Raw genomic sequence first — 10,000 nt, 5'->3', positions numbered from 1 at the left:
CCCCAAGTGTATCGACTGCATCAAAATTTGTGCTCATGAAAGGGGTCTACGTGTGGGTTTTGACCCCCTAAAATAGGGGTGAACCTGCTATATGCATGAAAAAGAACATTTGGAATACACATAACAAGGAAATTTGATGCAAGAGGAGGCCATTCGGCCAACCATGCCTGTGCAACATCAACACCACACCAATTTGTCAACAACACCAGACCAAAAATAAATAAAAAATTTATTTCTGTTTTTACCCCGTGGGGTCTTCCACCCCACGGGGTCGAAGCGCCGCTCGCATTCTCTCTTTTCTTGTGTGCAGTTCAATTGAACGTCTATTCCTCCATTATTCGTGAACAGAATTCGATAAAAATTGACAGGCATATACAAGACACATATGCCCATTAAGTGAGCCCAAAGTGCGATTGCGGCCCTTCGGGCCGAGGAACGGCTCATTTTGGCCCATTTTCTTTAAATTGTTATTTCTCGGTTATTAGTGAACGGAACCGAACCAAACTTGACAGGTATATTCTTTATTTGTTTTTTTGTTCTTTCCAGGGGAGGGGGCAAGGGTGTAGACCAGTGTTTCTCAACCTTTTTTGTCCCACGCCCCACTTTGATTTTCAAAAAAAATCGTACGCCCCACCACGATTGGAGACACTACAGTATATACTACATATGTATTCAAGAGGCAAAGCTATGAAAGCGATCATATATTGATTTATTAATTCTGAACCCTCATGCCCCACCAAAATATTGCCACGCCCCACCTTGAGAAACACTGGTGAAGATGGTCTTGGATAAAAAAAAACCACATCAACCACACAACACCCATTGATGAGACCCCCACCAACAACATTCCATACACATGCTTACAATCACCCATCAATGCTCAAGCTACCTAAAAGTCCTGCAAACATCCCAACACCCCTCTATCTCCAATACTTCCAGGTACCTATTTAAGTAGAATTTAAACTTATCCACTTATTATAACTGGGTACATCACTTCCCACCAGAGACCAGAGTCAAAATGAACGAACTTATAGTGGATAGATTATTGGTGCTCATCATCAAAATAATTGATGGCTTAACCATTTGCCAGAAAGCATTTGGTGTGCACATTTTGGGTGTTTTGTTATCTTAAAGGTTTAAACAATATAGGGATGGTAGGATAGCCGAGAGGCACACACACTCGCTTCTAAGCTGTCGAGCCAAGGTTTAAATCCCGACCCAGCTATAAGCTGTCATCCTGGTGTTTCACAGGCAGGGCGATTCATGAACGTGTGTGCCGTCCCTCGGTTGGACGTTCAACTGAGTGTTCCGTCTGCTGGCATTCGCTGGTGGACGTTAAAAAGAGTAGGCAAGCTATCACGGCATTCCAAATTCTCACCTTCACCTTAACCGAACATCAGCATCGTGAAATACTTGGGCCAAGCTTTCCCGGGCCAACATAACAAAAACGTGGGAATAACTGTGGCAGTTACAGAATAAGAAGAGTAAGAAGAAAAGGAAACACTTTAAATAATGTGTCATTTATTGAACGTGGCAAAAGCGAAAATGCACACTCAGTAAGTATTACAGTGACTTGCTATTGTTTAACACAATGTCGTGAGAGACAAGAAATGAGAAAGTGATGACCAGGCACCTTTTCCTCCATCCAAGGTCATGACTCATTGCACAATAATGTTCCTTTTGTCTTGATTTTTTGAGATGAGTTTGCAAAATGGAATACGCAGAACCATTTGATATTCCTGTGGCCATACAGCCATTTATTCCACCATCATTCTGATTGCTCATCACCAAACCTTCCACAGAGGATCGATTTTGCTGTTTTCACCACGAATGAAAAGCCATCCCGTATTCGATCATATCATCCTGTTTCATACCTTCCCGGAAGGTTTAAAGGTCACTGCTTTTAGATCTTAGGGTCTTGAGTTTGAGCCATCTGTCGTGCCATAAAACAACACCAGGTGGATAAATTCAGCCTGTCATCCTTCCAAGGTCGCCATGAAAATGAGTACCAGGTTACTGGAAACAGGGGGCACTGCATCAGCGGCACAGCTGCGCTTCCAGAGATGATGCAACAAGCGGCCACAGGTTGCATACGAAATTATATAACTGTGATACCTTCCCGTGAAGCCATTTGTTCCATAATCTCAGTACTAATAGGCTTCTCATTTCGGTCGTGATGCCAACGAACTTCCAAATGAACCAACACTGCCCTGAGAAAGTCTACTCCCCCTTTCAAAATTTTCACCTCTTGTTACCTTATAGCCTGGAATTAAATTGCATTAAATCAGACTTTTCCCACCTTTATTTATACCCAGTAAAGGCCCTGTCACACCTTGACGATATAGCCAGCGTATGCCGACGTATGAAAAATTTGTCTAAAACGCTGGCACACGTCGAATACGCATGGGTAAGTTTTGTATACGTTAAAAGCACGCTGCCATACGTCGTAGTACGCCGAGCTGTTAGACAAATTTTCCATGCTTGAAATTTTTCGACGTATGCCAGCATATGACTCACACGTTCCGCATAACGCTGGCCATAAGTTGTAGGCACGTTACGCGATAGTTGACACAAGTTGACACACGTTACTTGTAAGTTACTCAAAGTCGAAACACGTCGAGGTAATGGTTAGCGTCAGTGTTCCAGACTCCCTGTTTTTTGTTTTTTTTCTTCGGTATGACGGTGATGTTAACACTTCGATTTCTAGTGCGGTTATAATATAATATAATTAATAGGCTGCCGCTCAACGATTTAAATCATAACTGCACTATAAATCGAAGTGTCCACATCACCGTGATACCGAAGAAAAAAAACAAACAAAAAATAAAACCAGGGAGTCTGGAACACTGACGCTAACAATTACCTCGACGTGTTTCGACTTATGAGTAACTTACAAGTAACGTGTGTCAACGTGTGTCAACGATCGCGTAACGTGCCTCCAACTTATGGCCAGCGTATGCGGAACGTGTGTCATACGCCGAGTACATCGAGAAATTTTCAGCATGCTGAAAATTTGTCGACGTACTCGGCGTACTACGACGTATGCCAACGTACTACGACGTATGCCAGCGTGCTCTTAACGTATACAAAACTTACCCATAACGTATTCGACGTGTGCCAGCTTGGTTCGGCAAATTTTTCATACGTCGGCATACGCTGGCTAAAACGTCAAGGTGTGACAGCGGCTTCACACTGCGATGTCTAGTGCGGTTATGATTTGAATTCGAGCCGCAGCCTATTAATAGCCTACGTCACGTGATCGTCGGCGATACGCTGCCGTGCTATGCATAAGTTAGACTATCGTTGGGCATAGGTTGTGAACGCCGACAACACGCTCAGCATTCGTTGGTATAAGTTATCGATATGTGATTGAAACGTTCTGTGTACGTTACTAATACGTTATGAATACGTCCAACACGTTATTATATGCCCAAAACTTAAAAAAAAATAGTTCAGTGTACGCCAGCGTTTTACATACATTTTGATACCTTGCAATACGGTGGCTAAAACGTCAAGGTGTGACAGCCCCTTAACCCACAACTTCCAAATGCAAAAACAAATTCTACAAATTTCAGAAAAATTAGTTAAAAATACAAAACTAGAATATCTTGGTTGGTTAAGTGTCTTGATTAGTTTTGACGTGATTTGTGTTACGCACGCACGCGCACACGCACGCACACACACACACACACGCACACACACACGCACACGCACACACACACGCACACACACACGCACACGCAGGCACGCACACACACACGCACACACACACGCACACACACACGCACACACACACGCACACGTGAATTATTGTAACGATGGCTCACAGCTTCAGTAGGCTCCGCCTGACCTCCACAAGGGGTGCTGCCCCTTTACCCCGAAAGGGGGAATGCGATGGCCACCTTCACCCCAGCTTGTGTCCCATGTTAGTTAGTTATTTAGTTATTTATTTATTAAATAATTATTTAATTATTATCTATATATTAATACTGAAGGACCAATTTTGTGCTCCTCCTAGCGGTCGCGTCACGTTTTTCTCGGTACTGTGACCTGGACTGAAAGAAACATGGTACCTGTAAGAGTGCATCGCACATCGTGGCAATAGTCAACTTTCAACTCTGAAGCAGAATAAACACTTTTCGTTTTATATTCGTTTACATGGCGACGTGTGACGTCACCGCTGGGAGGCGTCAGGACGTCATGACATCATCGGGCATTCGCTGACGTCATTACGTCCGTCGTCGACAGACCGTCACCGCTGAGCGGTGTAATTCCACTCCTCGAAAATAGCGTCTGCAATGTAAAACCCTCTTCTGCACATGCTGACTACCTCAGAATGTGAATGTGACACAAAAAATGTAACAAGAAACATTGTATCTTCTATATATTAATACTGAAGGACCAATTTTGAAGGATGAATATCCACACGAGTTTACCCACTCAGCTGTAAAACATACGATGGCGTGCAAGCCGAGAGGCGCCATTTTCCAGTGCACAAGTGCATATCAAACTACTTCGTGATGTCTGCGATAGGGTCTCGTCAAAAAGTGAAAAAAACCCCGAACAACCACAAATAAAAAATAATACCCCAGGTGATGTCGATGTGCCATCCCCAATGTTCGCCTCCTCACTCGTTCTCCCCACCCTGTGGAAAAGCAAATCGAATGGGGGTGGATAACGCGTGATGGGGAAAGATGGCCCCCCCGTGTTCAAGTCCCAATTGTATCCTGTCCAAGGCTCAGTGGAAATGAGTGTAAAGACCATCAAGCTATGTGGAAAGAAACTTCGAATCCCGTCGATGCGTGCTGGCTGCGAACAGATTCCGCACTGTGGTTTTTTGTTCATTGGTCGTGAGCCAGTCTTACGTGATGACGTGTCACCGAAAAACGTGTGTTGCAGATCGAGGCGTCGGCGGCTGAAAGCGTACGTAATGACGTAGCAGTGAGTGGGCGGGGCGAAGAGGAAAAAGGCGTACTCGGGTGGCGCCGCCGCTTTGGAGATTGCTGGAAGAGCGCGGAAGCAGTTTTGCATCTCTCGGTATGTACGGACTGCCGCCTCGCTCGATTGGTTTTGCATGAAGCGATCCGAATGCCTCCATTTCGTCGGAGCGCGTCCTCTCGGCAAGGGACAGGGCGGACGTTGCATCAAGTTAATGCATTTGTAACGATGAAGCCGCGAGCTGAGCTGGGAATTCCTATGGCGTCATGTCATGTGTTCTCGTACCGCGCCCTGGAGCCACACGGTTACCGACATGGACTCGCGCTACTCGAAACGGTAAAAAAAAAAAACTCCGTGACTCGTGCACGATGGGACGAGTACACGACGACGTCCGACCGTGACGATGGCGAACCGTTCACGGAGACGTCGAGCTCGGCTGTTCGTACTCGCACTTTTTCTCTCACAATTTGGATGTTAAATCGACGACTCGAAGCGTTTAGGGTGCGGGCCTTGTCTTAGGCGGTGTATGCACGATTCCGCGTTGTTCCGCTATGTCGGTTTGTTTTGTGTGGATTTGGCCGCCGAAAGGCCTCGCGCATGAAACTGAACTGTGTCGTGGTGGAGCGGACTGGTCCCTTGGTTGGTTAAGTGTGTCCGTGACTTCTGGGACTTTTTATTCCGCACTGAACCAAAGTTCTTGCTCCGTACGTTTGGTCGTGCTGGGATGTGTACGTTTCACGTCGAGATATTTTTAAAAAAAAACGGTTTTCGGCTTTCGGTTGGATTTGTTTGCAAATCAGTTAAAATTCCGTTAATGGTTATTTAAAGTGAAAGGTGAAACCACGTGGTGTTTTGTTTTCTTCTTTTCTTTTTCTCTGCAAGAGCTCGAGACTCGTGGAAAAATAACGTTGCACTGGGTGGGGTAGGAAGTGTAAATTAAATTTGTGAACTCGAGGAAGAACTTGGACATGAAGCAAACACGCTACAGGATATGCATATTGGTGGAACCTCGTGACTGTATTCTCCGTCTGTTACAAGGACATTCGTAACAAATGGATTTGAACTTGGCTTCCCTGCATGATGGACACACTTGCGAGCCAGACCAGCTTATTTAAACTAAATTACAAAATCCATTGTGACACATCAAAGGCTCGGAAATTTAATAAAATAGTTTTGTTGTAATTGATTTATAATTGCTATTTTGCTTAAAAGATACATACATACATACATACATATACATGTACATGCATATATACATACATATACCTGCATATATACATATACATTCACATACACACGTATACACACACACACACACACACACACACACACACACACACACACACACACACACACACACACACACACACACACACACACACACACACACACACTTACATGCATACATATACACACACATACACTTGGTGACATCCCTTCTAATAAAATTGGTGGACGTTGACGATGTGACCGTGTCCTTCGCGAAGAATAGACGCCGACCCCCTGAACAAACGTACACACACACACACACACACACACACACACACACACACACACACACACACACACACACACACACACACACACACACACACACACACACACACACACACTGGTCTGTAAAGGAAAACCAATGTTCCTGTCATTTAAAAATGAAAATAAAAACTTGATAAAGTATTGCCTTTCTCCAAAACAAGTTTCTTTACTTTTGGCAGCGAGATACTCCAGCAGACAGTGGGGATACCCATGGGTTCAGATCCTGCCCCATTCTTTGCAAATTTGTTCCTGCACATGTATGAGTCTCAGTCCTGAACATGTGCAGGAATATACTAACAACTTTGAGAAGGTGTGCAAACATCTTTAGATTCATTGATGATTTATGAGCAATTAATGATGGGTTTGTATTTGAACAGATTCACGTCAGGTATGGGAACATGCGCTGGAGCAGCGCGTCGCAGCGTCCACTTTCCGCTGGTACTCCAGGGGCCTCTGTCTGGCCATCCCCCAGGCAGATACCTGGCCCATCCCCATCTTGAAATGCTGATCAACCTGCTGCAACTACGAGGTAGGTGGTCGGCCCATTGGCCTCCTCCATTCACGAGGCTCCCTCGCTGAGAGGATCTGGTGAGCAGGATCAGTGTCAGGAAAACGAGCCACATGTCCATACAGCTGCAGCTGATGCAATACACTATGCACATAACATATCTCATTTGAGTCTCAGCAACTGCTCGTTGGACACAATGTCCGACCAGTGATAGCCAAGGAATCTCTGAAGAGACCTGGTACCAAAGGAATCAAGTCTCCATCTCAGATCCCTGGTCAGAGTCCAAGTCTTACTTCCGTAGAGCAAGACTGGAAGCACCAAAGACCTCAAGACTCGGACTTTCGTCCTGTTCAGGTACCGACAGTGCCACACCCCATGATCAAGTGAATCCATGACTCTCCAGGCCCGACCCAGACGTCGATTGACTTCTGGCTCACAGCCAGCAGAGACTTGAATATCACTGACAAGGTAAGTGAATCTCTCCGTGACCTCAACATCCTCACCACAAATGGGTACAGACAAGACAGCAACATCCAAGATGTCATTGAAAGCCTGGATCTTAGTTTTGACCCAAGAAACCTGTAATCCCAGCGGCTCCGACTCCTCAATCAGCACCTCGAGGGCCCCCAAAAGGATATCTAGTCTCCAAAGATGATCTCATCATCTGCGAAATCAAGGTCAGAGGTTGGAGATCTTGACATTCCCAAACGACGCACCGCAGCTTGATCTCTCCGACATCCTCCCCAGAATCCAGTCCATACAAGTGCTGAAAAGTGTGGGGGCCAGTACACACCCCTGAAAGTCCAGCAGAAATGTGAAAAAGAATGTTGTGGCGTCATTATGACGTTTTTTCGTTGATTCATCATCTCTGAGCTATCCTGAATCAGAATCAGCCGGGTGCCAGACTCGTACCTTTGAGGAATTTTTTTTAAGAGGCGAAAAACAAAATGGCCACCACCGAATTCCGATAAATTCTGTTTTGTGCTATATCCTCACTTCTAATGCACTTACACACACAATTTTGGTGTCTACTACTGTTTTCATGGTCAAGGAATCTGATAATCATAAAATTTAAGGTGTGTTTATATAAGACCTGTCTCATATTTTCAAGATGACCACGATTTTAATATGAAAAAGGGCGATTTTTGCAGTTCCACTGATCACTTCGAGTAAGAAATTGAATTTGATGAACCCTCAAATATTAATGCTATGGACAATAATAGTCAATGACAGCTGAAGTAACTTACTTGCAATGATCAATGAATTGATGATTATATTGGAATAAGATTTTTACACAAATATATCCGGATACATGTCAGGTCAGGTCAGGTATGGGAGCATGTGCCAGAACAGCGAGTCGCTGCGTCCACTTTCCGCCGGTACTCAAGGGGCCTCCGTCTGGCCATCCCCCAGGCAGATGCCAAGCCCATCCCCATCTCCTTGAGATGATGGTCAACCTGCTGCAACCACGAGGCATGTGGTCGGCCCACTGGCCTCCTCCACTCATGAGACTCCCTCGCTGAGAGAATCTGGTGAGCAGGATCAGTGTCAGGAAAACGAGCCACATGTCCATACAGCCGCAACTGACGCTCACGGACTATGCAGGTAACAAATCTCATCCGAGTCTCTCTCAGCAACCGCTCGTTGGACACAAAATCCGACCAGCGATAGCCAAGGATTCTCCGAAGAGACCTGGTACCAAAGGAATTAAGTCTCTGTCTCAGATCCTTGGTCAGAGTCCAAGTCTCGCATCCATAGAGCAAGACTGGAAGTACCAAGGACCTGAAGACTCGGACTTTCGTCCTCCCGCACAGGTACCGGCAGCGCCACACCCCATGATCCAGTGAATCCATGACTCCCCAGGCCCAACCCAGACGTCTATTGACCTCTGACTCGCAGCCAGCAGAGACATGAATGTCACTGCCAAGGTAAGTGAATCTCTCCACGACCTCAACATCCTCACCACAAACAGACACAGACAGGACAGCAGCATCCAAGATGTCACCGAAAGCCTGGATCTTAGTTTTGACCCAAGAAACCCGTAATCCCAGCGGCTCCGACTCCTCATTCAGCACCTCGAGGGCCCCCAAAAGGATGTCTAAAGTCTCCGCAAAGATGACTGCATCATCTGCAAAATCAAGGTCCGAGATCTTGACATTCCCAAACGATGCACCGCAACTTGATCTCTCCGACATCCTCCCTAAAATCCAGTCCATACAAGTGCTGAAAAGTGTGGGGGCCAGTACACATCCCTGACGAACTCCAGTAACAACTGGAAATAAGTCAGAGATGGCACCACCACACTTCACAGCACTCTCAGTACCAGAGTAGAGTTCAGACATCAGATCGATCAGTTTTGGTGGCACCCCACGAAGACCAAGAATCCTCCAGAGGACATCCCGATTCACTGAATCGAGCGCTTTACAGAGATCAACATAGGCTGCAAGCAGCCCCTGCCGAAACTCTCGTCTGCGTTCGGTGAGGACACGAAGGGCAAGGATACGGTCAATCGTTGACCTCTTTGGTGTGAAGCCTGACTGCTCTGGACGCTGGTGCTCAAGCAGATGGTGGCGAACCCTATCAAGAATTATCCGAGCAAAGACCTTGCCCGGCACTGAGAGCAGCGTCACCCCTCGGTAGTTGTTGCAGTCTTGGCGATCACCCTTCCCTTTCCAGAGAGGGACAATGAGGCCCCTCTTCCAGTCAGTTGGGATGATGCCTGTGCTCCAGGCAGAGCACAAAACTGCATGCAACGACACGAGTGCAGCATTTCCACCAGCCTTGAGAAGTTCGGCATGGATGCCACAGATCCCTGGAGCTTTGCCCCGTTTCAACTGGTTCACCGCAGCCCGTGTTTCCACAATCGAAGGTGGACCACAGTTGATTCGAGGGTCAGCAACAGGGATTGTAACACCCTTGACGTCCAACTCGACAGCTGGGGGATCAGCCTGGTACAACCGCTCAAAGAAACCGGCCCAGCGGGCCTTCACTTCAGACTCTTCTGTCAAGAGCCTACCA

The 10,000-nt window shown here is 46.3% G+C and overlaps 2 protein-coding genes and 1 long non-coding RNA gene across 4 annotated transcripts in view; 2 read left to right on the top strand and 1 right to left on the bottom strand.

Moving 5' to 3' along the window:
* The window catches only part of LOC147011013 (calcium-dependent protein kinase 5-like), a 19,026-nt gene extending 19,020 nt beyond the window's left edge, over nt 1-6 (top strand). Inside the window, exon 7 of the mRNA XM_085859532.1 lies at nt 1-6. This exon is cut by the window's left edge and continues 1,107 nt beyond it. The gene's annotated coding sequence lies outside the window, so the exon portion shown is untranslated.
* The window catches only part of LOC147011012 (uncharacterized), a 56,035-nt gene extending 51,305 nt beyond the window's left edge, over nt 1-4,730 (bottom strand). The window contains exon 1 of the long non-coding RNA XR_015052375.1: nt 4,074-4,730. This is a non-coding gene — a long non-coding RNA (uncharacterized LOC147011012). The remainder of the gene's footprint in view (nt 1-4,073) is intronic.
* A 160-nt stretch (nt 4,731-4,890) lies between these two features.
* Nucleotides 4,891-10,000, top strand: part of LOC147011011 (coronin-1C-A-like) — a 76,160-nt gene continuing 71,050 nt past the window's right edge. The window contains exon 1 of one of the 2 annotated variants that reach the window (XM_085859528.1): nt 4,891-5,037. The gene's annotated coding sequence lies outside the window, so the exon portion shown is untranslated. The other variant, XM_085859531.1, reaches the window with a different exon arrangement.

This window comes from Eptatretus burgeri, chromosome 16 (assembly GCF_056783735.1).
Source record: "Eptatretus burgeri isolate ZD-2024b chromosome 16, Ebu_testis_v1, whole genome shotgun sequence".
Lineage (NCBI taxonomy): Eukaryota > Metazoa > Chordata > Myxini > Myxiniformes > Myxinidae > Eptatretus > Eptatretus burgeri.
The sequence above is the reverse complement of the archived record's forward strand: the minus strand, read 5'-3'. Positions and strand labels throughout refer to the sequence as shown.